This window comes from Lissotriton vulgaris, unplaced genomic scaffold (genome assembly GCF_964263255.1).
Source record: "Lissotriton vulgaris unplaced genomic scaffold, aLisVul1.2 SCAFFOLD_876, whole genome shotgun sequence".
Classification (NCBI taxonomy): Eukaryota; Metazoa; Chordata; class Amphibia; order Caudata; family Salamandridae; genus Lissotriton; species Lissotriton vulgaris.
Window position 1 is genome coordinate 320,753 of NW_028240747.1, and position 27,417 is coordinate 348,169.

General features: G+C 44.1%; 1 pseudogene; it reads right to left on the reverse strand.

The window, feature by feature from the left end:
* Nucleotides 1-383: 383 nt before the first annotated feature.
* Nucleotides 384-27,417, reverse strand: part of LOC147672884 (maestro heat-like repeat-containing protein family member 1) — a 152,504-nt pseudogene continuing 125,470 nt past the window's right edge.

Genomic DNA, 27,417 nt, shown 5'->3' on the forward strand with positions numbered 1-27,417 from the left:
TATATGATAGCTCTCATAAAAGGCAAGAGTATTGATTTTCTTTATTTAATTTATGTTCCAAGGGCACCTTAAAATGCATAACAAACAAAACAATTTACAATGTTTACCTTCAGTTAAGTGTGGGTAAGAACATTAACATTACACATATTTTTTGTGTTGAAAATTTGTATTGCGTTTCATAATATAATACAAAATAATAAGGCATCAATAAGTGGTTAATAAATACAATACTAATAAAAGATATCAATGGAGGTATAACATTTGCTGTTGAATAATACAAATAAATATGGAATACATAAATAGGTATATAATAAATGTTTATTTAAATAAATATGTAAAGAAAGGAAATGGTGAGGGATCCTCCATAAATGTTGTCAGTGATATCAGTCACAGAGGTCAAAATCGAAAGATGGCATTTAGGCTGGAACCTGAAAGTTGAAAGGTACAAGGTCAGATTGGTCAAGTAGGCAATTGCCCATCCTCTAGCAAGCATTGTGGAGGCACCATGAGCTCATAAAGTATCTTTTGCCTTGTTTTAAATGTTGGCTTGCAAAGAATTTGAATAACTTTAAGCAAGGTAAAGGGGAAGTTAGCTGGGAAGAGATGATGCCTCTTTAAACACTACAAGAGGTAAGACAGTTCATAAAAATGTGCTACCATACAATATTGTACTCCAGTAGCGGCCTCATCTCTTCTCCAGTGTAACAACCTCTCCCACGCAGGAGCTACTCCACAGAATTCTAGTACTCTTTGAAGTCACTAAACAGCCAGTAGGTGTTTTGTACTCATACAGATTATTTATAACAATGTGACCGCGACCTGATAAACACCAGTCTTGGACTCTAGGGGGCAGATAATGTTACTTACCCATCGGGCCCCCCTTGCATCTGAACTAGATGTGCAGAATTATTTTGCTCTTCTGTGGCAATCCCAAAGCATCCATATAGGGATGACAGCCAAGCTCTTGGGGGCTCTATTCTCACATGATGCACGTAATGAATTCATATAAACAAAGTCTTTCTCTTTAAAAAGGTTTTGCACCCAATCTTAATCAACATAAAAGTGTTTCTTTAATGATGAGGACTGCTTTGAATGACCCTACCCCAGAAACTCTCCTTCTACAGCACCATTGGGATGTGAGCCTCAGTCTCTCCATGTCGTATGTTGATTAAACTTTTTCCCAAGACCCTTGAAAACCTATGTATTTACTTCTTTTTCTACACACCCAACTGTAATGTAATATAAAACAGTAATCAAATGTCTTCCATCAGAAGTGGTTCTGGAATTCTAAGACTATGAAGGGCCGATTGTATTCTTGAATATCTAGGACAAGAATATTGTGGCACAGTAAATCAGTGGATAAAATATAGAGGGACAAAATATGGAATGGTAAATGCACAGAGGGATATATACATTTGCCATTCTTAACGCCACATAAATGAAGATATGTGTGTATGTTTTTTTTGGTACACAGATGTGGAATTAGGTACAGAAAATCTATACAAATACCTTTTGACATTTTGTCTCTCGATTTTTTGTCAAAGATATTAGTGCCTCACAATATTCATGTTCAGAGACACATTTGGAAGGCCAAATTAAAGAACACAGTGAAAATGATGCAACATAATGTAGTGCATTCTGTGATAACACTATTTTGCTGTTTCATCACACATTAATGCTGTTCTCACAAGACGTTCTGCCTCTCTAGTACCAATATAACACTTGGGTGAAACAATCAGGTGAGTAGTTAACGTTTGCCAGTGCGCAGCACCATGTGTGATTTTTGATCCTTCTAAACCAGCCAAACATTTATTTGTGGAAAACTGCAAAATGTGTATCATAGGATGGATTATTTGGCAAGTAAAGCAAACCCATAATTGGATGGAAGAAGCCCCTGGATACCCTCATGGGTGACAAGCACTGCTTTACAAATCCACCTTACATTTACATTACATTCCAGAGACCCCATTGATTAGTGACGGTTAGTTGTGTGATTCTTTCAATTAGATAGTACTCACACTCTCTCTCACATTGACAGAAAAAAGCATCAAAATCTTACCTCGCCCTCTGTAGATAGTATGAACTCGCACAACCTGAGAGTGCTGTTCATCATTTTGATCATGTTCTCAAGCTGATAGATAGAGAGAATGGAAACAAGAAGGCTATTTAGACTTGTAAAACTGTTGATATATTTCTCTCTAAAATGGCAAAACCGGTTGATCCTAGGTAATACGATAGGATAGTATTTATAAAGCGCACTTATACCAGCTGGTGTCAAGGCGCTAAGTGAACAGGGAGAAGTGACAGCACCAACAACCTGCTAGGAGGCAAATAACCAGGGGCCAGATGTACGACCTGGGCATTTAGTGACTTGCAAATCAAGCTCAATTGCGAGTTGCAATTTGCAAGTCACTAAATGCCATGTACAACAGTGTCAGAGACACTGTTTGCAATTCCCAATGGAGTTGCACAATACATGCCTCATCAGTATTCATGAGGCACTCGCAGTTTGCGACCCCAGTAGGAATGGCTGGCCTTCACAGGCTCAGCAGACCTCCATGTCTGGGACTGCTTTTCAATAAAGCGTTTTTTTTTTTTTAAATGCAGCCCGTTTTCCTTAAAGGAAAACTGGATGTGTTTACAAATTAAGGTTTTTGTTTTCCCCTGCATTTGCAAAGTGGAAGGGGTCCCCTGGGGACACCTTCTCATTTGAGAGTGGATTATCACCCTCTTGAAGAGGGCAGTAAATTGTGAGTGTTTTGTGACTGCAATTGCAGTCGCAAAACATCCTTACAAAGGGTAGCAATTCGCAGTTAGGAAGGGACACCCTCGGAATGCCCCATCCTAATTGTGAGTTGCAAATCCTATTTAGCGAATTGCAAATAAATTGCTACTTGCTAAATAGGGTTTGTACATGGCCCTATTAGTTTTTGCATGCGCAAACGGGTCGCTAACCCGTTTGCGCATGCAAAAATGGGTCATGCATCTGGTCCCAGGTCTTCAAGAGGTTCCTAAAGACCGGAAGGGAGTCTGCCTTGGATATCAGAAGGGGCAAAGATTTCCAGAGTTTTACGGCTGCCACAGAAACGGAGCGGCCGCCCCACTTGCACCTGCGAAATCTGGGAGTGACCAATTTTTTAAGAGAAGATTTTTTTATTCTTTGCTCAAAGCCAATGCCAGCCGTATCCTTTGCCTAGTTTAGAAGTGAGGCAAAATTTGATCCTAGAGTGAAATGGAATTTTTGAGCCCTTAAGTTATTGCTTGTCCACAAGAAGGATCAACCCCTGTGTATTTTGTTCTCATCTCTCGCAGAAGAGGTTAGTCTAGTAGTCAGGACGATTGTTTTAATTAATCCCGGTTACCAGCAGGAGATAGATTCCACCTCTGTCTGTTTACTCTGTGCACTAAAACCATCTTTGAAATTAAGAAATCAGCTCTAGCTTTCTAAGGGTACCAGTGGATGAGAGACGGATTGAGTTGCTACACCATTCACTCCTTGCTAGTTTCGTAAAGAATTCCTTTGTTTGTGGGAATGGAGTGCATTTTCCACAGGCAGTTATTCCTGTGATATCTTGCAGATTTACTTTGATTTGTGAAGATAGAATGGAAGAAACAGAGCCCGAGAGAGGAGGCACATAAACATGATGTTATGGTATTTTAAAGAAGACTCACATGTTTCTCAGCTGCTAAGGTGGGGATGTTGAAGGCATCCCTGTGTTCCGGTGGTGTTACTTCTTCAAGTAGTTTATATGGATACTGAAAATATAATAAAAAAGATCAGCATTACGAAGACCATTGTCAACAAATGTGGACTGTCATGAGTTTGCAGAGATGGAAGTCATGAAACGCTGCACACCTCAAGCAACTAAAAATGGAAAAAGTAACAGCATACTATGCTTGCTACCTATTTTGGCATTTCACATCCATAGCACCTTGTGTTCATCACCTTTTAAAGTAGAAGATATGTGTGAGTGAAATATTTCTATTTGTGAGTAATAGATCAAAGATGCAGAAACAGTGAATAATGGTGAGCTGGCAGTGTACAAGTGTACTGCTACCAGAAGTGCTCACTCTGCTCTTTACTCAAGAAATCTTGTATGACTCCTAAACAATACATTTTCTACCTTATTGATGAATACCATCCTGGCTCCAAAGGGCTCACCTACCATTGACATATCACTCTCCTTCACTACATTGTAAAGAGCATCAGGAAAGAAATTACTGGGGGGAGTGGCCAAGCACCCTAGGATTGTGGCCACATTTTAAGCAAGCTAATGTCAGCTCTGAGAATCGTGCTGAATCCGACCCTTAGGCTACCTTTTTTCGGTTGCAAGCACCTGAACAATGGCCCTTATATTCACCCCTTTGGCCCACCCAAGCCCATCCAGGGAGCCCGGTATGAGAGAGATAATTTTGGTGATCGACAACATGGGTGTGCGTATGACCTGCCGAGAGACGGCCTGCCGGTGGCAAACTCCACCTGGAGCTATGAACCCACTGTGGCAAACCCCCCTTTGCATCGATTCCTGGGATGAGCGAGGGAGAAAAGACAGCTGATTAGCCGGGGTGTGGGACAAAGCTGTTTTCACTTCCAAGCGGTAGCCCGTAATAGCGGAACGGGTACCTTAGAGTGGAGGAGATGGGCTGGGCGCTACAAGTAGCCAGGACTGCAACTGCATCCTGGAAGAGCCGACTATGGGGCAACCTTTTCTCTGATGCAAAAATCCATGAGGCGGCCTCCACGCTTTTCCCTTTCAGCTTACCCAATCCGGGGACAAGAGAAACGCATTAGGCAAACAACGCCCTGCCGTGAGACTGGCATGACGCTAACGGACACAACCTGGAGCTGCAATCCCACAGCAGCGACCCACGTTTACCTCAGCATTCACTCTTGGGGCACAGCGAGTCAGATGAGATAGTCACATGGAGAAGAGAGGTAGGGACCCCCTTTCACCTTTAGGCAGCCACATGGGCTTGTGACAGCCCAGACAAATTGGCGGACAAGGGTAGATAAGACAGACTGAGCAGCATGAGAATCCAGGACTACGATTACAGCCTGGGTGGGTGGAAACCCACACATGACGTCTCGCCCCAAAGGTAGGAGATGGGCACACAGCTTCCCCCTCAGGAGGTGACCCCCCAGGAGCCCAGAGATCCTGGGAGACTACTACAGCAAACACTGGGCTTGGACAGTCAAACAAGTACAGCAATACTCCACCTCACTGTGGTGTCTCAAGAGGATAGAGGGCGTGGCCCCTGTCCTGGACCCTCAAGACATGACATCACAGACAAGCATAGGCAGATGTTCCCTGTATCAGGTGTAGGGGGTGACCCTCCTCTGCCCTTATAGCTGGTGGGCCTGCCAGAGGGCATATAAAACCAACCCCCAGAGAAATTCCTCATGGAATACTTCAGACCCTGGATCCTGGATTGTGAGTTTTCCCCCTACTTTGTTCTGGAAAGGGCACACAGGGTGGTTGCCCTAAGGCCTCCGCCGGGGGGGACCCACTAGAGCCATTGTCATCAGAGTACAGAACTTTGTGAACTGATAATATATCCTGTGGCATGTACGCCAACATCTAGACATCCATTGCACCAACTCCAGGGTTATGCTCTTCCCCGATTACACAACTAAAGTGCAGCTCCTTTGTAAATCTTTCTTAGAGATCAAGTAGAAAGTCAGGGCTGTGGACATTCAATATATGCTGATATAACCTGCCAAATTGAAATTAATGTCTCAGTGGATAACCATTTTCTTTGAGAGCCGGAAGAGGCCTGGGACTGAGCAGTGGAGAGGAAATAACTGCCCATATAAACAAAGGAGCCAATGACATCTCGGGAGACTTTAGGGGGTCAACCATACCACACTAAGAAGAAGTGTAGCAGACTGCTAGGAGGGCAACTCTGGTCACAACTAGAGGACAGACGTAGGGCATCCTTCTCAGACAGGAGAATTTTGGTACCCTTCCTTCCTTTCCTCCATGTATAGCTACAAATGTTGTCTCATTCACTTATGGAGAAGAGACACATTGCCTCCAGATAGACGGGCTTGCGTCGAGCGAAGCTACACAAAACTATGGTGATTACTTTCTGCCAACTTCATCCCTCCTACCCCTTCACACCCCACCGCTGTTACCTTTGCCAGCCGCACCTGAAGTTGGGTAATATAGGGCTGATTTCGGTTGCAACACTATGCCTCACGCAAGACAAATTACACGGCCACAGACCCGAGTCAAACGGGCTCAACGACTCGCCAAGACCTCTGACAACAAAACGATCCACTAAAAGCTGTTGTCTTGCAATGTCAGTGGGTTGCTGGATAAAATAAAATGCACAACAATTCTCAATAGGTCCACAAGCTGACCCTGGTGGTTCTATTGTTGTAAGAGACATATTTGCTTGGGAGTAGGGGTTCCTTTTTGGGACAGCATGGCTTTAACTGCGTATATCATGCAGGGTTTACTAGGTGCTCAACAAGAGTTACCTTTCTCCTGATGGTCATGCATGCTATCTGAGGCACCATGGATAGATATGTGGTGGTTACTCAATTCATGAATGGCATCCTATGGATGGTAGTGTCTGTGTATATTTCACCGAACCTGCAGGCGACCACGATGAAAGATCTGATGACAGTTATCACCACAGTCTCGGAGTTGAACCTTATCGTAGCGGGCCACTTCAATAATGTCATGCACCTACAACTTGATGTAAAAAGAGAGGCTCAACCCTTGTGCCATGGGTGGAGTACCTGATGCTTTGCAATCCATGGAAAGCAAATAACTAGTCAGTATGTATTATTTTCACTGCTGGACTCCGAATTCACAGAAGGGTACCATTGGACCACTCACCGATTTAACTAATTGGGGATGCCTAGATCTAATACGCACTGAAGCCTTCAGGTTGGGTGACTGAAGTATGTTAGATTTTTGGAACACATGAAGGAAAATATATAACTCTACCTCAGAACAAACTCCACAACAGATGTCTCCCCAATCACATTGTGGGAGGGAAGGAAAACGGTTCTTCAGGGGGACACAATAGCAGACCCTGCATGGGCAGCAGTGTCCGATTCTCAAAAACAGCGAGAATATGCGAACATTGCTACACAGGTATGCAACTAACTCTGGCAGACAGGTTTGTCCCATGGACACTGGGCCCGACGGTGAGGTGACCCACGATGCTGAGGCAATTGGCAATGACTGCACACATTACTATGAGAAACTTTACCAATCAAACACGTCGGGCAAGTGGAGCAACAACCCCCCATAGCTGCGGACCTGATCATGCTGCAGGACTTGGATGCACCTCTGTCGAAGGAGGAATTATTGTCAGCCTTGCAGGAGATGCATTCTGGGAAGGTGCCCGGTTCAAGTGTATTACCTATGCAATTCTTAGAAACGTTTGCACCAACACTACTCTCTCACTTCTTTACAATGGTCGAAGCTGCAGGTACAGCCATGATACTTCCCTATGATATCTAGGGGACCTCAGTTGTAGTTCTCCCCAAACCATATTGGCCACCTACAGACTGTGCATTTTACAGCCTGATTCCCCTAAGTAATATTTAAGCCAAAATAGTTGCAAAGGCCGTAGCACCAGGGTACTGAAACAGGTGAGATTCCTAGTGATGCAACTGGACTTACAGAAGGCCTTCAACTCAGTTGAATGACCTTTCCTCCACGCCATCCTTGAAAAGATTAATTTTGGCCCTAAAGTCCTTCAGTCTGTAAAGATGTTATACACAGTGCCATGTGATAGGGTCAGAGTGAACACTATTTACTCACAACAGTTCAAGCTAGGCAGAGGCCACTGGCAGGGCCGCCTGCTGTCTACTCTCCTATTCCCTCTTGTGATTGAAACACTGGCCAAATAGATCGGGGGATGCGCAGGTGTGGGGCTTGAGGTGGGGTGTATAATTAGGGGACTGCATCTCTTTGTATGTGGTATGATGTCCTCCTTTATATTCAGCACCTAAACCAACTGATCCTACAGCTGATGTGCAGTCTAGAAATCTACAAAGAAGAAACAGGCCTGAGGGTGAACTGGGGGAAATCAGTCATAATCCCTGTGGTGGCCATTCCTCCAGAGTTACTTACAGGTGATCTGGAGCATTTAAATATTTGGTGTTTTACCTGTCAGCCTGAGGGTGGTCTTCCCCAATCTTTTTGCCTCCACATTTGGCTGAATCTTTTGTTGGTCCTAAGACTCTGAGCGCTTTACCACTCTGAATCAGTGCTAAAGAGCATGTGCTTCTTCCTTAAACATGTGTGTAATTGGTGTATACTTAATTGACCTGTTTATTTAACTAGTAAGTCCCTTGTAAGGTGGTATATCATATACCCAGGGCCTGGAAATGTAATGCTACTAGTGGACTGCAGCTCTGATCGTGCCACCAACAGAAGAAGCCTTTCAAACCTCTCTCAGGCCTGCAACTGCAGTGCCTGTATTTGCAGTTTAATGCCACTTTGATTTGGCATTTAGAACTACTTACTAAGCTTTAAACTCCCCCTTTATTACTTATAAGTCACCCCTAAGGTAGGCCATATATGGCCCTAAGGGCACAGCGTATGTAAGTAAAACGTAGGACATGTACTTTTCTGTTTTGCGTGTTCTGGTAGTGACAAACAGCATATTTCACTTTTCACTACAATGAGGCTTATTCGTGTTTCGTATGTTTGGAATGGTAGATAAATCCTACTTACTGGTGAAGTTGAATTTAACATTGCTATTTTAGAAATGCCACTATAAGAAAGTATGCAAAAGAAACAATTACTGGACAGAATGCTGGACAATGCAAACATTCACCCCCGGTCACAAGGATCTGGGTTTAATCCATCGTTCTTTTGCTTACCACACCACCCCAGTTTGGACCCAGCCATATGCAAATCAGTCTTGACCCTGTTCCCTATGGGAGCAGTTCAGCCTGAACTGCCAAGCCAGGTTCAAGACTGATTTGCATATAGCTGGGTCTGAACTGAAGTGGCGAAGTGAGCTAAAGAATGATGATGCATTCAACCCAATCTGTGACAGGGGTTGAGTGTCTGAAAAGTGTCAGCGCTCCGCACATCATTTCCATGTGTTTGCTTTGTTCACTATAAGAAAGTAGACATTTATCTGCACATACTGCGTTGTGTGCCTGACAGCCCATCCCCAATAATTGGAGTAAGTGACAGCTACACTTTTTGCATTCCCTCTTGACAGCCACAACCCAGAAAAGATAGGTGTGTCTGAGTAGCCATCAACATGCATTTGCATTCTGAGGGCCTTACCTGGGCAAAGGGCAACAGAGGGTCTAACACTTTACTTGAATAGGCAGTGGCCTGTCCTCACACAAAGGACTGATTATCCCCTATAGATAGCCTGGGGGACAGGACTGGGCTGAAAGAGGAAGCTGTGCACTTCAGAGAGCTGCTTTGAATTCACCAACCAGCATTAAAGGCACTTTTGGCTATAAGTACTGGGTCTCTGACCAACCCGCCCCACTCAAAATCAGGCACTTCTGGATCTTGAACTGAATCTATGTCAGAAGGACTGCTGTTCTGCTTAGATGACTTATCTTTGGCTTGCAGGCTTGGAAGGCCTGCTTTTCTCTGGTGGTTCTCTGCTGTCTGCTTTTTTCTGACTGTGCTGAAGGAGAGCTGGGCTCTGCCTTTCCTCCAAGTGATCTCCAAGGGCTTGTTGGCTGGCGTCCTATTGCTTGAGACTGAGGGACATCAAAGTCTCTATCCCTGCTCCAGTGCCTGAACTCACTGGAAGTGGCCCAGACACTTGCAGCATGGAATTTGATGAATTTTATGTCTGTGTTTAACAGAACTGACGCATCAATCAGTTGCAGGAGTAAAATGGGCACAGCGCATCAGAACTAGCGCTTTGCCCTCTGAGATCGATACATTAGACTGCGTATCGCCTCGGCGGCAGCTTGGTAAGATCGATGCATCCCCTCAACTGTGTCGCAGAATCCGATGCGGCACATCACTCGACACATCTACCACCCGTTTTCAGAACTGACGCATCGCCTTCACTACGTGGAGCAGATCAACACATCTCACTGTTTGCGACCAGGAAAGTACTTTTTTCACTTCGTCCTGCGTGGGTCCTGTAACTGGCCTGCGCTTCCACGCGTTTGGCCTGAACGTTGACCCGATACAGCGCAAACTAAAGTAACCTTTTTAGAGCTGCTTGCTTCTAGGTGCTTTAATGCATTTATTCATTTAAAAATGTTATATATCTCAACTTCTATACCTTGGATTTTTGTCATTTTAGGCTTCTTTTGGTTATAATATAATTGTCTATTTTTTTCTAAACCTGTCTAGAGTCTTGTTGTGGTGTATTCATTGTGTTACTGTGCATGTGTGTGTGTGTTGCACACATACTTTGCACATTGTCTCTTTGGATACCCCTGACTGTTCTGTGCCAAGCTGCGCACAGGTTATCTTTTAGTGTGTATCTTGCTTATCCTGACCAGGATTATGGCTTCTGCTTGGACAGGGTGCGTACCTTTGCCAACCAGAAAGCCAGTTTCAAACACTGGGGCATGTGCATATCAAGAGACCCAGAGGAACGCTGGGGCAGGAATATAACCCCTTTGACATGCAAAATTAAGATACATATGGCAAGATGGAACTCTCTCCCCCTGATCATGATGGGGTCTATAGCCCTCTTCAAAATTGTGGCCTGGTCACAGCTATTGTATGTTTTGCAACACTACCCCCACAAAATCCCTAGCCTTTGGTTTACAACCCTACAGGCCACCTTCAATAGCTACAAGTAGCGAGGATTGTTGCTGTGAATCTACCATAAGAACTGCATACAATCCCATTATGATGGTGGACTAGGGGCAGTAGATATCAGACTGTATTACTTTACTGGGCTCCCCAGCTGGTTGTGGTGATTGATTGGATATTTGGTGCACGGGGACCCACTACGAGACGCACATGGACTTTACCAGGCAAGCCCTAGGGTTTTGGCTGTATGGAGAGTCCCTCCTACCCACTCCCCCGGCCATTCCAGCCATTCCAGTGATTAGCTGGAAAGAGGCATTGCAATGAATATGATAGTGGAGAGTGCCCACAAGGAAGAAGCCATTGTGGAAGGGTACATGGCTATGGAAAACAGTAGGGCTCAAGTGCACTGAAATAAATTGGAGATCTCAAAATTGGGAGACGTCTGGCAGACACACCATATGATGTTCTCTGACCATCTCAAAGCTGAATGCCATTTACACAGAACTTATTCCCGGGTTTGGACAGGTAAGGGGACAAAAACTGATGGTTGGGATCGGTTGTTTTTTGGCTAAACATCACATAGCCGGCCATTGAGGATCCAGGGGGCCCTCCCAATCTCAAAGTGGCTAAGAGGGATTGATTTCTTCTTTTCAGCTGAAGAAGTAGTGAATAGGTCCAGAGGGGGACCACAAAAGTATGATAACATCTGGGGACAGTAAAAATCGCATCACAAAATACCCAGAGCGGCCCACCCATAGGAAGTAGTTGGGGGAAAAGCACACAGTTGACCGGGGCACAGACCCATCTATAGTGCACCGGACTGGTTGCAGTGGACTTGACTGTGGTCTACTTCATGGTATTTTGGAACTAAATGGGATATTAAGAAAGGGGAGAAATCAGGTGGATGGCGAAGCAGTGTCACAGTATTGTGAACTTAAAATTGTTGAAAACTAAGTAAAATTATTTTTTTAAAGAAATAAATTACTATCCAGCTACAGGAAATACAACAAGAAGTATCTCTTGTGCAATAGCTGCTCTTGAATCAGGGTGAAAGGCAGCAATGAATCTCCATCAATCTGTTCACATCACAGTCAAAGCTGCGGACCCTGCAGATGTGCCAGCTGAATTTCTTCACAACTTTTGGTATTATTGACCCAAGTCCTACAAACTAACATGGGATTTTCAGGAGGGAAGAAATCCCTCAATATGGTGAGCTGTATGTCTGCCAGGTTAGTAGAGTACATGCCACCACTGCCCTGTCCAAACAGAGTACACTATTTGATGGTCTGGCCCATCCATCAACACTACAATATTTATGAAGTTCAGATTATAGAAATATCTATGCATACATACATGCAATATCAGTGTAGAGAGTTAGGTTACCTAGCAAGAGGTGGGACTGTTGTTGTGACTGATGTATTCTAAGAGAATCATATTACATGTTTCTAGATTGCCAACTATTGTTTAAGGTAGGCACCTCACTTCGGCCTTTTTAGGCGCTGTTGCATTTCTCTAAACTCTTCATCTAGTATGAGCCTTTCATTGTCTTGCTTTATTAGCCACTGATCATCTACATTATCCCTTTCATACCCCTCAGCCAATGCACAGAGACCTTCACAGTTATTTGCTTGCATAATTTAACAAGCATTTGCAATATATTAGGTCTCAGATTTTCGATATTTAGAGCAATTGACGTACATGACAATGCCTTTTACCTATATGTTTTGGTTTGGAGTGAAGTGGATGTATGTGGTGTAGAGTGGAAATATGTGGGCTGTATTGGACATTGTTAGTTTTGAAATTGTGTTGTGTATTGGTGAAAGGGAATGTTGTGGCATGTGAATAGATAGGGATGAGAGCTGCACAGAATATATAGAAAAGAAGATCGAGAGGAATAGGTAGTTTGTGCAGGAAGTGGTGATTGATATTGAGATAGGGGAGCAAAAAGAAGGGGAGAGCAGACCACAGAGGCATACAGTGGGAGCACATGTGTAAGCAGAAGACACCCAAAGAAGAGGAGGAGAGCGTGGGTTTGAGGGATTAAAATTTTGAAAAGGCACGAGAAAGAAACTGTGCTTCAAGACCTGAAGTGAACCATATGAGAGAGGCGGTAAGAGTGTGTGAGGGAGCGAGAGAGAGGGGTGGGAGAGAATACAAGTGAGAGAGAGAGAGAGAGAGAAAAAGGCATGAGTGGAAGGGGCACCCATGGGGGAGAAGCGAGAGGTGGACCAGTGCGGAGCGTGAGGAGGAACAGGAAGGTATCGTGTGTGAGCAGGCAGTATAGAGAGGAGACAGGGAATGTGAGGGAGGGATGAGAGGGCAGTGGTATTGCAAGATGAGAGCGGGTACTGTGAGTGTGAGGGAGAGATGAGAGGGGCTGTGGGCATGTGGAAGAGAGATGACAGGTTTGGTGGTAGTGCAAGTGTTGGATTGGAATTGTTTGTTGTGGAATTGTGTGGCGCAGTGTGAAGTTGTGTAGTGGAAATATGTGGCATGGTGTGCTGTGGAATTATGCGGATAGAATTTAAGAGTGACAAAGGTTTCAGCAAATGGGAAGCCCATGGGCAGGCTGAAGCCCATGTAGTAGATGCAGTATTTCTTGGTTTGAGACAGCTCATGTGCGCTGTCCAGAGCCAAGACCTAAAAACATGACTTAATCTAACTGTGTAATTTACCATCAGAGAGATACCTGAATAGCGGTGCAAGGCTTTGCCTGTACCAATGCATATATGTTCTCTTCGCATTCTCAGAGTGAGGCATAGAGCAAGATAGAATGACCAAGCAGACACTGTGGTTTATGAGTCAGTGGGAGCAGTATGCCTGACAACAAAAATGGCTGCGTGTGTTTTGGCCACGGTATAGGGGTAGTGGACAAATTTGTAGATGCAGACATAAATGAGCAATATGTCATCCTGCCCTTGGGGTATGCACACAAAGTAGCACACATGTGTACAAAAATGTAATCCTAGGAAAATCACATGTACATGCAAATATGGTGTAATTCTATATCATAAAAGAAACAAATGTAACAGGTTTCTTCAAATTAGATGGGTGTAAAATGACTCCGATGGTTCCCAAAATGTTCATAGTGTAGTACCTTACAATCTGCCACTGTTTTCGATCACATACCAACCTTTTGACCCACAGTTACGTTCTGAGAAAAGTAGGCGATGGTCTAGTTTTATTGAAGAGGTGGCGCACGGATTGAGAAGTTGCTTCAGTGCGGCCCACACTGCAGTGAAAGGCCCCTCCTGCAGAGAGCCCAAGTGGGCAGTGGCAAGGGACAATTAAGCATTTTCATTTTCAAATCCACTGCAGTGTGAGAGGGTGCCTAGCCCCAGGAGTTAGAATCAGAGAGCAATAAATAAGACTAGCCACAAAAACAATTGTGCGCCACCCCCTGCCAGGGCAAGTTATGCACATGAAAAAGACCAATAGGGACCCATCTCAGCACCTGTTTTTTAGTACTGCTGGTGCACCGTCAAGACCCAGCCCACTTAAAGCCCTGGGACTATGTGATATTTATTCATGCCTGGGTTTTTAAAAATAGTTTTTTCAAGACATGTGGCAGTGCTATGAAACTATGGTCACAAAAGTTATAAATGAAAAAGTAAATGATTATTATTATTACGGTATTCACACTGTTAAACATGAACATGTGCGCAGAGTCAGAAAAATGAGACCAGAAAGAAAGTACACGATTAATCTGAATGTTTCTGCAGGGTGAGGACGAAACATGCAGAGAAGACTACAGCCCTCTGCATCATTTACCCCAAGGATCCTCATATGATCTGCAGCCCCTCTTAGTCCTATCTAAGATCTCACTGCAGGCTTGCTTCTAATGAGATCTGATTGAGCACTCCTATTTGATTTTGACAACTTGGAAGCAGTGTTTTAGCCAACACAGCATTGGGTATTGTCAGAAGTATGCTATCCCTACAGAAATCAGCTTTTAAAACGACAGGCTGCGTGCTGTTGCAATTCCAATTTTGTCGTCAAACCGCTTAGATCAATAAAACAGCGGTTATGAAGGGGCACATGATGAACAATTGAAACGCCACAAATGTAAAAAAGAAAAAATCTGAGTCAGTAATTTGTCGGGATAAAAGCACAAGTCAATTATAAAGAAAAAGCATTTTCAAGATCCACAAGATAGAAGCGTCTGCACTCACTGTGTACAAAAGTATTATGCAATGAAAAAATGAGTCCAGACATGAGTATCTAAAATGGCAGCTGTTAAAGACCTCTGACCTCCAGGTCAGGGATACTGATCTCCCCTAGCGCAGCTACGTCTGTTGCCTTTTTCCCCTCTGTGCCTTTCTGTGCCATTTTTCTCTCTGTACCTTTATTGCGCCTCGTTTTGTCTTTTTTCTCTCTGTGCCTTTATTGTGTGCGTTTTCTATTTCTTCTCTTTGTGCCTTGTTTGCTCTTTTTCCCTCCTTGTGCCTTTATTGTGTCTTTTTTCCCTTTCTGTGCCTTATTTTCAAAGCCCGGTTTTCTGCTTCGCTACCTTTCCCACCCTTGCTGCTTCCGCCGCCCCTCCCTCCTACATCGTTCCACTCTCACCTCCCAGCTGCTCTCCCTCCCAACCCCTACTTAATGGTGGCTGCTGTGCACCCGCACAGCAGGCACGCAGCAGGAAAGCTGTTGGGGCGCAATGGCACACCAAAGGCAAGTCTGTCTGTGACTGGGCCGCGACCAGCACCAGGGACCCTGGTCCACTGACCCCTGCTGCTACAACTCAGCAACCCTCCATGTACTCAATCCTCGACCCCAGAAGAAAGAACAATTGCCAGCTGTCAATGGCGAACACCACCCAAGGCCAGATCTCCTGCCGACACTGCTGCTGCACCTTCACCTACCACTAGACCACTACTGCTCCCGCCAACCAACCGGACGCCAGCGCACCCATCCCCCTGAGCTGCATCCTCCTCAACATACGCTCCCTGCACAGTCATGCAGTAGAAATCTGGAACCTCCTCAACACCATCTCGCCCGAAGTCACCTTCCTCACAAAGACCTGGACCAACACCAGCTTTGCACCCGAAATCTCAAACGCCATCCCTAGCGGGTACAAGACCTGGAAGATTGACAGCCCCAACCACTTGGAGGTGGACTCACTGTCGTACACAAAAACTCCCTCCAACTAACTACAGCCAGCACGGCTGACTCCTCATCCCCCATGAAACACCTTCTTTTCCAGATCCAGATCAACACCAGAATGACTCTATGGACACATTTGCCTACAGACTTCCTGGACCACGTGCCACGTTCAGCACTGCCCTCGTGAACTCATCGTGCCCCTCGCATCCACGGATTGTATACTTCTCAGAGACCTGAACCTCCACCTCAACAACCTCAGCGACCCCCAACGCCACCGCCCTCCTGGACAACCTCACCAACATCGGCAGGTCCCACCCTCAAACCCATCTTCACAAAAGGAAACAACATTCGCTTCAGCCACATAACGCAACCCCCTGGACAGACCACCACTGTATCCACTTTTCCTTCTAGAAATCCACCGCACACAAGTCTACTCCATGCCCCCGTGCAGGAACTGGAGCAAGATCACCAAAGAGTACTTCAACTCTGCCCTCAACTGCACTCCTTCTCCCAACACAACCGATGCCAACTTGGCAAGCAATAAACTCCGCAGATGGATCACCGACTGCGCAAACACACTTGTCCCCCTCCAAAACTCAGATGGGCAAAGCACCACGAAAGCACCTGGTTTACCACCGACCTCTGAGAATCCAAGCATACGTGCCAACGACTCAAGAAAGCCTGGAGGAACAGCAAAACCCCTGAAGCATGCACCGCATACAAGACAGCCATGACAGAACACAGAAGAATTTAATTCAGCATAGATCCTCTCCAACTCCAGCAACTCTTCATCATCAATCAGGAGTTTACAAAATTTCCCAGCAAATCCTACGTCCCCCCTCCCAAGGCCTCTGCACCAAACTCAGCTCCTACTTCCATCACAAGATCAGAACTCTCTCCGACAACTTCAACGAGCGGAACCTAGGTACCACTACTACACCTACAATCAGCAATGCCAACCAGCCTACCATCACCGCATGGAGCCCTGTCACCACAGAAGACACAGCTAAAACTATGAGAAGCATACACTCAGGAGCCTCCACTGATCCCTGCCCGACGTACATCTTCCACAGAGCCGCCTCCCCTATAGCACCCTCAAAACAAGCATGGGTCCTGGTGACTGGAAAAGCACAGATGTCAAGACCCTCCTCAAGAAGCCCTCCGCAGAGCTGACAACCTCCAGAACTATAGATCCATCGTTCTCCTCCCCTTCTCAGCCAAAGTCACCGAGAAGATCGTCAACAACCAGCTCACAAACATTATAGAATCCAACTTGATCCTCTACACTTCCCAATTTGTATTACGTAGTAACCTTAGCACTGAGACTGCCCTTATAGCCGCCACGGGAAACATCTGCACCCTCCTCGACCAGGGACACATGACTGCCCTCAACCTAGTAGACCTATCAGCAGCCTTCGACACCGTCTCCCACTGTGCATTAACCACCAGTCTCTGCGATGCCAGAATTCAGGGGACTGGATCTGTTCCTTTCTCACCTCTCTCCTCCCCTTCGCAGCCAAAGTCAAACCGAAGATCGTCAACAACCAGCTCACAAACTTTATAGAATCCAACTCGATCCTCTACACTTCCAATCTGTATTCCGTAGCAACCTCAGCACTGAGACTGCCCTTATAGCCGCCACGGGAAACATCCTCACCCTCCTCGACCAAGGACACGTGGCTGCCCTCATCCCACTAGACCTATCAGCAGCCTTCAACACCATCTCCCACCGTGTACTAACTGCCAGACTCTGCGACGCCGGCATTCAGGGGAAAGGATCTGTTCCTTTCTCACCGGCCAAACTCAAATAATAAGACTACCGCCCTTCCTCTCTGAACCAACAGAGATCAGCTGCGGAGTACCCCAAGGATCCTCTATCAGCCCCACGCTCCTCAACATCTGCATGGCCCTTCTTGCCACCATTGTCAGAAAACACAGACTCAGGATAGTATTCCACGCTTCCGACACCCATCTCATCATCTCATTCACCGATGAACCAGACATCACCAGACACAGCTTAGAGGAAGGAATGGAAGATGTCGCATCCTGGATGAGCAGCAGCTACCTGAAGCTCAACTCAGAGAAAACGGAAGTCCTCATCCTTGGATACACCCCCTCCCCATAGGACAACACCCAGTGGTCCACCGTCCTCAGCAACCCTCTGACACCCATGGACCAAGCTAGCAACGTCAGCATTACACTCAACTCCTCCCTCACCCTACACCGACAGATCAACGCCATATCCTGCGCATCCTCCACAGGACCTTCAAATGGACCCCCTGAATTCAGAAAGACCATCGCCCACACACTTATAACCAGCAGACTGGACTACGGGAATGCCCTCTATGCCGGAATCAACAAATGTCTACTCCTCAAACTCCAGACAATCTAGAACGCTGCAGCCAGACTTGTCCTAGGCATCCCACATCAAGATCACATTACCCAGCACCCACAAGAGCTCCACTGGCTCTCTGTTGAAAAGAGAGTGACCTTCAAGCTCCTCACTCACGCCTACAAATCCCTCCATAACACCGAACCCCAATACCATAAAAAAATAATCTCCTTCTACGCACACAAGAGAAGCCTCCTCGCCACCGACCTTGCCTTGGCCAAAATCCTACGCATCCACAGAACAGGAGGGAGAGCCTTCTACGCACCCAAGAAATCCCACACATCCACTGAGCGGGAGGGAGAGCCTTCTCCTGCAAAACAGCCAAGACGTGGAACAATCTCCCCCTCAGCCTCAGACGAACTTCCACACTGCAAGCATTCAGGAAGAGCCTCAAGACCTGGCACTTCAGATGAGATGAAGCTCCTTTAACACCCCCTCCCTCCAACCCTATCAGTGCCTTGAGACCCTCACAGGTGAGTAGGGCGCTTCACAAACCCCTGATTGATTGATTGATTGATTGATTAAAAGACTTAAGTAAATTGGTTAGTGCTCTTGGGAGGGTTCAACACAGGATGAGGCATGAAGAGTTCATGCAATGAATGAATGGAGTTTTAAAACTGAACAGTGACGATTGTAGCAGGAAATAGGAACCCTAAGGGCAGGTGGAAGCCCATACAGTAGATACAGCAGTGTTGGGTTGAGACAGCGCATGCGTGCCGTCTAGAGCCGAGACCTAAAAAACAACCACTATTGTAAGTTAAGAGCTTTGCCAGAAATTGGATCTTTGAATTGTCTGAAAAAGTAAAATCATCCCTCTAGTGCTGACTTCATGCAGCTTCTGGGTAGTGCTAAACTTCAAACTAAAACCCACACTTTGGATATTAATACATCACACTTAATGACAATTGTAAAATTACCCAGCTAGTTTTTTACATTAAAAGGCTGGTAGCTCATAGGTTTCCTGCCTTAACAAACAATGGGGCATATTAGCAAGAACCTCATTAAAATGATCGCTGTTTTAGCAGCAGGAAACTGCAGCTAAAACAGCGATAGTGGGCTTGATAATATGCATTACAGAATTCCAATAGAAGCCAAGGTTAGATATGCAGGACATCTAACCTGGGCCTTGTTTGGAATTCTATAATGCATATTAGCAAGCCCATTATCGCCATTTTAGCAGCAGTTTCCTGCTCCTAAAACAGCGATAATGATAACGAGGTTCTTGCTAATATGCCCCAATGTTTTTTCATTGCCATGGCACATTTGTTGGAGTGCATCTTCCACTTGTCCAGGTATGTAATGTACTGTGAAAGAAGTGAGGGATGTGTAATGGCTGTTGGTTATAATAAAGTTTAAACACAACTCTTTTTCTGTGCTAGACAGAGGTAAGATAGACCATTCACTCAAAGGCTGAATTATGGAGTCAAATTCCTTTTCAGTAGCACTAGCTCCTGCACATGTCTGCTCAAAAGGTACTTGTCCCCTGCCACGGGTATCTTGGTTAAAATTTTGAAATTAAATATTAAATTAAAAGAAATACATGAAGAAAAGTGAGAAACAGATATTTCAAATTTAAATGCCTTATAAGAAATTGATGTTAGAGGATCTGACTCTTGCTGTAAGGTACACGAACCGCAAATCCTATGCCTAACGATATCGCTATCCTCATCAATTGTCCATTACTCTTATGCAATGTAACCCAAACACAAAAACCCTAACACTAGCAGCATAATTTACACCTACATTACTTAAACCTCTACCTAGTTCAATCCTGCAAAGTATCCTTAACCTTAAGAAAATAATTTACCCATACCCTGTATCAAACCCATACTTCATCTCTAGCCATAAAGGTATCCCTAAGACTAACATTAAACAACAACTGTTCCATATTTTGCACAATATACACAACCTGGAGTCTATCACTACACCTAACTTTAATGTGTCCCATTACTCCTACTGTAACTCTTATTCACACACACACACAATCTGGTATAAACACTACAGTCAACACTAAGGGGAGCACAAATTGTACCATGATACAGAGGAGCAAACTTTTCTGGGTCATGATGCAGTGTCTGGCCATACCCTTTTCCCTGCCAGACTGTTTTAAATGACCTCCTCTACAATTTATCACATGTTCCTAATGTTCCTTTTTGTAAATTTTGCATTCCAGCCCATTTATTACACTTCATCAGGCCTGAGCTGGAAAGAACGACTGAAGATGGAGAGTAATGCCCCAGCTGGAGAGTACGGCCCCAGCCGGAGAGTAAGGCCTGGGTGTGGAGAGTTTGGCACAGGGGCGGAGATTCCGGCCCGACAGCAAATGTATAGATACGACTCATAAATGATCTCTTTGAATACCAAAAGTCGTAAATGACTTCTGTGAATTCCAAAAGTCGTAAAGTTGGACTTTTGTCTCAGATTGCCTTTGATATTCGGCCCCAGGATATCTTGAATGTAGCACAACACACCAGGGCCAGTGAAGGTTGCCTCCTGGCTTAGGCCAGTCACTATTTCAACTGGAGATATAAACAGAGCCCCTCCCCTTTCCTCAATGTAACTGTATTGTGTATCCTGTGGATACAGAGCCCAGCCTTTGGCCAGGCCTGGTGTTTGATCCTGAGTATTCCGCCACCTCTGAGTGCAGGGACCGGTCTTAGACCCGGTCTTGTATTGATTCCTAAATGCCAGTCGCCTTGGAGGGCAACCTTTCCCTCTGTGCTCTATCACTTCTGAAGTCATGAGTAATGCAAAGGAGGAAGTAAAGGTTGAATGTTCTTGTTCTTTATAGTGAATTTAAGACATTGTTGCATTTGGTATCATAAGCCCCTTCAAAAAAAATGTTTACATTTCTTTTGTTTTAGGTATTGTAGACCACCTACGCCTTTAGACATATTTTTGCTTTTCTTTCAAGTAAACTGTTATCTAATTGCAAATTACACTTTTATAACTGTGAATACCCACTGCTGAGGAAAGTTGGAAATATGAGACAAAAAGAGATGCATGGTTCTTACCAGGTCAATAGCAAAAAGATAGCCTTTGTACTCTTCAATCACCCGACGGCTTTCGAATGGATGAGTCTTGGCACATGTTTGAAATCCAATTATTATATCCTGCAAAGAGTGAAAGACAACTCACAGCATTATGGAAACATTAACCAAACACAGGCATTTAGGAATAGAGATTCCATATTAGAAAGAAATGGTAATGATACGGTTCTTGATTGGACCTTCAGTGTTTACAACTGGCAATGGCAAATGGTTCTCCACCAGTAAAGCAAATATATTCCGTTTCCATAAAGCATGATTTAAGGATACCCCCTATACAACTATGCTGGAGTGTCCTTACCATGCTACTGAAGAAACATCTATGGACAATAAGATGAGAGTTCAGTCACTATTTGTGTTCTGTAACTTGGTTCTTTCTGTATTTCACCTAAAGAAACTGCAAGGACTTTTTAGTACACAAGCATATGGGAAGAAGGAGTGCAATTTCTTTAGAAGGAATGCTTATCCTCTCTTCCTCAAGGGTACTGTGCAGGGATTACACCAGATTCTGCTCTGTCCTTCATTCCTTGAGAAATCGCCCCCCTCTAACAACAGGTAGAAACAGACAGCTCAGTTATCTATTTAGGCCTCTCTGAAAGCTTCACAAAGCTTTAGATCTTCATCCCATTTATCTGCTACATTGATTAAGCTTGATTTATATAATTAATTCACTTGTGTCCATCAAGACGGATCACCTAAAGAGGCAAAAATAATCCCAGATGAAATGCAGCAGTAGTAACCTGAACAAAGGCGCTACACTTCTAGTTTCAGCTAGCTTAGTCTTCATCCACTCTGCGGAGGGTTTCCACTCTTATATGATTTGGCTATCCATGGGGTAGATATCACACTTTTGGGTGACAGGATGTGCTGAGTGAGGAAGGTGTCTCCTGTCATCATTAATTTACCATCAAGCTCCTTTAATGAAGTTACAATCCAGAACAATGAAACCCAGATGCTCTTCAGTCCCGTAAGACTCCATATGTTTGTTCTGGTCATATAGGGTCAAATTTTACCTAAGAGGAATAGAAATACACTTGATACTTACTGCATGGTGAGGAGTTGCAATAAACTTAGTAGAATTGAACATCTTTCGAAGGTAACGTAAGATCAGAACAGTATCATCGCATGCGGCGAGGCACTTCCCGAGGCACCGGAAAATAAAACCCTAATATGGGAGTAAATTAAAGACAGTTTGAGTTAAGAATGAAAAGAAACTCCTGCCCACTCTATGAGAGTAATACTTATAGAGGAGTATTCATCTTTGATTCACTCTACACATGTCTTCAACTCACACTATGAAACAGCTCTTAATTAGTTGAGTGAAATGTTTGTTATGTTATGTCATGTTATATCTTATGGACATTGTAGAGATTTGAATATGGCCATGAATATGACTCAAAACAATGAAGAGGGAGGACTGGGACCAGTAAAGGTCCAGTACCTAGGCTCCGAAACTGCTAATCCAAAAAGCAGTGAAAGTACTGTTCCTTTCAGAAAGCAAAGAAGAAAGAAAGGCTGACAAAGAAGGGAGAATCCCTTTGATTATATCTTGGTGCCATCACACATCCATGACGATGTACTGTATCATCATAGGACGTGCTCCTCATAGGGCTGGTGCTGCAGTGCCCCATGAAGGGTCGCTTTAGCAAAGACCTTTTTAGTTTTGCTATCTGATGACAGGTACCAGTGTGATGTCATTTTGAATGTGTGGGATGGAGTGAATGGGTATAGTGAAATGAAGGGGGACTAAAACTGTCTAAGAGATACCACACAGGACTTTAGTGTGATGCTTCCCCCGGCAAGATTAAAATACGTAATTTGGTAGGGGCTACTACAGGGACGTGATGTATCCAAGTAGCCTAAATCTGTAAGTGTGGTCAGGTCAATAGGTTTCGCGCATGATGGCCCAAAAAGGATCCAAAGTGCTTCTTCAGAAACTAAGAAGGGGGATAACCCTACCCCACACCTAAGACGTAATATGCAGTGTAGGTATTGCCCTAGAAGAAAACTTCTCATTCAAAATTTTTTAAATTGATCATCCAACCTAGAAACTAAATGATAAAATAAAGAAGACACACTGTAAACAAATTTGTTTCATGTATGGCAAGTAACTCATGTAGTCCTGTTAAACTTTTCAGAAGGGAGCAATGGTGTATTTTCTGCCTCACCATGAACAGCAAAGGTCTGAATGATGAAATTCCTCGGTGCAAGGTGTAATTCCCAGGTCAGTCTCCTGCTAAATCAGATACTCCCTTACAATGGATTTATTGACATTCGGTCATACAGGGGATCTGATCTACCATTTCACCATTGAGACCATGTAACATACCTGCTTTAGAGTCTCATATACCACAAAAAGCAATGCTTATGATAAGCCTATTGCGACTTGCCATGGGTATCTTCTTCATTACTACAAATGTTTCTGTTGAAACAATGAGGTGGTACCCTCCATAAGAAAACATTTAACTGTGTTAGTCTACTGTTTTAGCCGCTTTACTAATATAATTGATGACTTTGGGCCAAGCCCACATTTAACCGCACCACACACTCCAGGATGGCCACCACTGAAGGATGATACTTCTGCTACACCAGCACATGAGGGTCTCACTCCTATGACTTCCAGCACACCCCTTCTCTTCTCTCTTATCCTCATTAGCCATTTGCCCAACAGTGCTCTCCAAGCATGCAAATCCATTGGCAGTAGACCACTTAGCCACCCGTGTTACTTATTAAATGTGACCGCCCATATTTACATGAACATAGACGCCAATATGCCTAGAATAGTCCATGAGGGATGGCTAGCACTTATGTGCACCTGACTTGCTTCCCGTCGCTATATATGTGTGAGCACTTAGTTGCCCCATACATTTCTCTTACCATCACCTTCCATTAAGAAAACCTTCAACTGTCTTAGTTTACTGCTTAGATGCCACCTTTCAAAAACCATGGTTGACTTTGGGTTGGCCAGTATTTCAGCACTACACACTCTGAGATGGCCGCCAATGAGGGATGATACCTCTGTTACACCAGCACGTGAGGGGCTTGCTCCTATTGGCTCAAGGTTACCCCTCCTCTCCTCATTGGCAATTTGGTCATCCCTTCTTCAAGCAAATGCACACACCACACCTGTAAAAATCACTCCAATTACCTGCACCTTAAAGCAGAGGAGAATAGACTCTTGTGCTCTCCGTGCAGAAACCATGTGAGTATGGTTGCTTCTCTAAAATACTGCCTATCATTTCTCTTTCCACAGTTAGCACTTGAGTGCTACTCTCTGCTTTTGCACTATGGGGCATAATACATTGAATCAAAGTGTAAGACCCTGCACTCACACCTGAGGACAACCAGTCACTCATGAAGTGATGTGTAACACCAACAGAGATTGGTGTTATGTTGTCTGTTCCACGTATGTACACTTGCTTTATCTGTTATATTGTAAGTACAAGTGTGTTTTTCACATTTTTCACATTGTAATGACTGATCAGCACCAATATTACCATGAACATTTGTACCTTTGGAGACAATGTGATGCAGTGAGCTGGAAAAGCTATTCCAGGGAATCATTGGACCATATACACAAAACATTTGCTAACTGTGTGTTTTTTTATATTCTCATTTATTTTCTAGATTGGATGATCAATTTTTAACTTGTTGAACCGGGTATTTTCTTCTGAGAAAATACCTATACTGGATGTCACGTCTTAGGTGTGGGAAAGGGTTATCCACCCGTTTTTTAGGTACTGAAGAAGCATTGTGGATCCTTTTTAGGCCATTAGGCGTGAAACATACCGACCTGCCCACACTTTAGGCTACTTGGGTACATCACCCAACTAAATTATGTTTTTTAATCCTTGCAAGGGACCCATCATATTAAAGTCCAGTTTGGTATCTCTTAGATAGTTTTAGTCTCCTTTCCCTTCACTATATACTTTCACTCCAACCCTCACATTCAAAATGCCCTCACACAGACACTTTTCATCAGACAGAAAAAATAAAAAGATCTCTGCTAAAGCGACTCTTCGTGGGGCCCATGGAGCATTGCAGTGCTGGCCTTACAAGGAGCACGCCCACTATGAAGCATGACATCCTCATTGATGTGTGAGGGCATCAAGAAATAATCCTTAGGGTTCCCCCTTCTTGTCTGCCTTTCTTTCATCCTTGCTTTTCAATAGGAACAGTACCTCCACTGATTTTTGCATGAATATGACCTTACATCCACTGAATGGGGAGTGGCTCTAACATGAAGAATACCTATTGGCTAAAGAAGATCCATTAGGGCAATGAGTATAGTCCTGGTATGTAGTGTCTCCTAACGAGTCAGGTGGAGAGGAATTACCTCATGGTGTTTATCTCTATCTGACTCTAAAAAGGTTGGCTTTTCCAGGGAGTTGGAGAACCATACCTGATTTTCCTGACTGACTAATTCCAGTGCTGTGCACCCATAGTATACAAATGTAGTTTACCAATCACAGTGCGATTGGAATACAAAGTTCTATCCTTCTCTGACTTTGTGTTAAACTGCCTTTCCAAAAGACCCTTGAGAGCACTAACCTCCTCATTCTCATGATGGGCAAAACTGTCAATCTGTGCGGTGAGTTCTTCCATAAAAAATGCATGACATTTTCTGTATGGTGCTTGCTTCAGGATAGTCCCCAGGAACTAAAAAGAAAACAGTGAGAGACTTTAATGCAATAGTATAAACATAAATGCACTATCCACAGCTGATGTTTGCAGTGGCTTTGAGAAGATATGGGTAAACAAACTTCAGCTGACAACAACCTCAGTAATGATGAAATAATATGTGGACAGAAGAACCAGAGAACACATAGAGCAGCACGTAAATAGTGTGGTATGAAATCAGTGGTCAGAAGAAACAGGAGGCCTTTACAGTGGCTGTGATTTACACAGAAACATACGCACCAAAAGCATGCTGCCTGCAAATTATTGTGAAAAGAGTTACAGTGCAGCCATCCAGACAGAAAACACATTTTTGCAGTTATATCATATACTTTGGAGCAGAATGCAAACCTCTTGGGGCTGATTTACAAGCCCCTTGAGCCACTTTTAACATGGGAAAAGTGGGAAAAGTGACGCAAAAGTGGCGGACGAGGTTGTAAATCTGCTCCATATACTCTTAGATCACCAGAGTTAGGGCTGAATTTTGTGTTAATAAGGGTGAAGACTGAACACAAGGAAAAGAAAATTACATCCCAGGAGCACAATAAAAGCAAAGTGAAGTGTGATGGCATGGCAAAGAATACACTGTTACAAAGGAACCAAGTAGGAGTGTGATAACCAAGGGTTGAATAGAGGCAGGTATAACCTGACCATCACAAGGTTAAACTAGAACAGTGACAGAGTGACAATTCAGATGAATATGGGGGGCACTGATCACATGCCAAACTGATTGCAGAATATAAACATTCTGATGATGTGAAAAGCAGTTGGCAGACCAGGAAGAGTGATATTGTGACAATCCAGGGAAAGAAGAATGTTGTGCTAGTGTGACTATCCTGGCGACAAAAAGAGTCAGAGGACCTGATTTCCTGCACAGGGCTACATTTCTAACCCTGTGTAAAAACAGTCAGACTGATTTAATGCAATAATCACTGCAGTGTCTGTAATTTATGTGGGTAAAACATGGAGATAAAATCTGATACATGCAGGACTACCTGCAGTAAGCTTGTAATTCCAAGGTTCTGAAAGTGAATATGGCCAATGAGGTTTTAAATGCTTCTGGTAAATATTGCATTCTAGGAAAATGTTGTATACCGAGTACGGCTTCTCCCTCTCTGTGTCCATTCACAATCAAGGTCATAAAAAGGTTTTATAATCCAGAGAAACAATAGGCATATGGTGAAAATATTGCAACCACATAGTAGAACAGCACGATGATGGGGTGAATGTATTATCTGCATTAATTCACTCTTATGAGTGGATATGGAAGACAATGCGTTAAAAGCCACGTGTGACATTCATTAGCAATTAATCCTTACTGAAACAAGCGCGCATTTCCACTGTTCCAAGTCAAAGTTTCTTTCAGTTGCAGCTGAAATAGCAGTTGGGAAAAAAGAAATATATGTAAGTAAAAGTGAACAGCAGACAACATTTCACATGCCATGGGCTTAGATACCAAGCACTAGCCAATGTA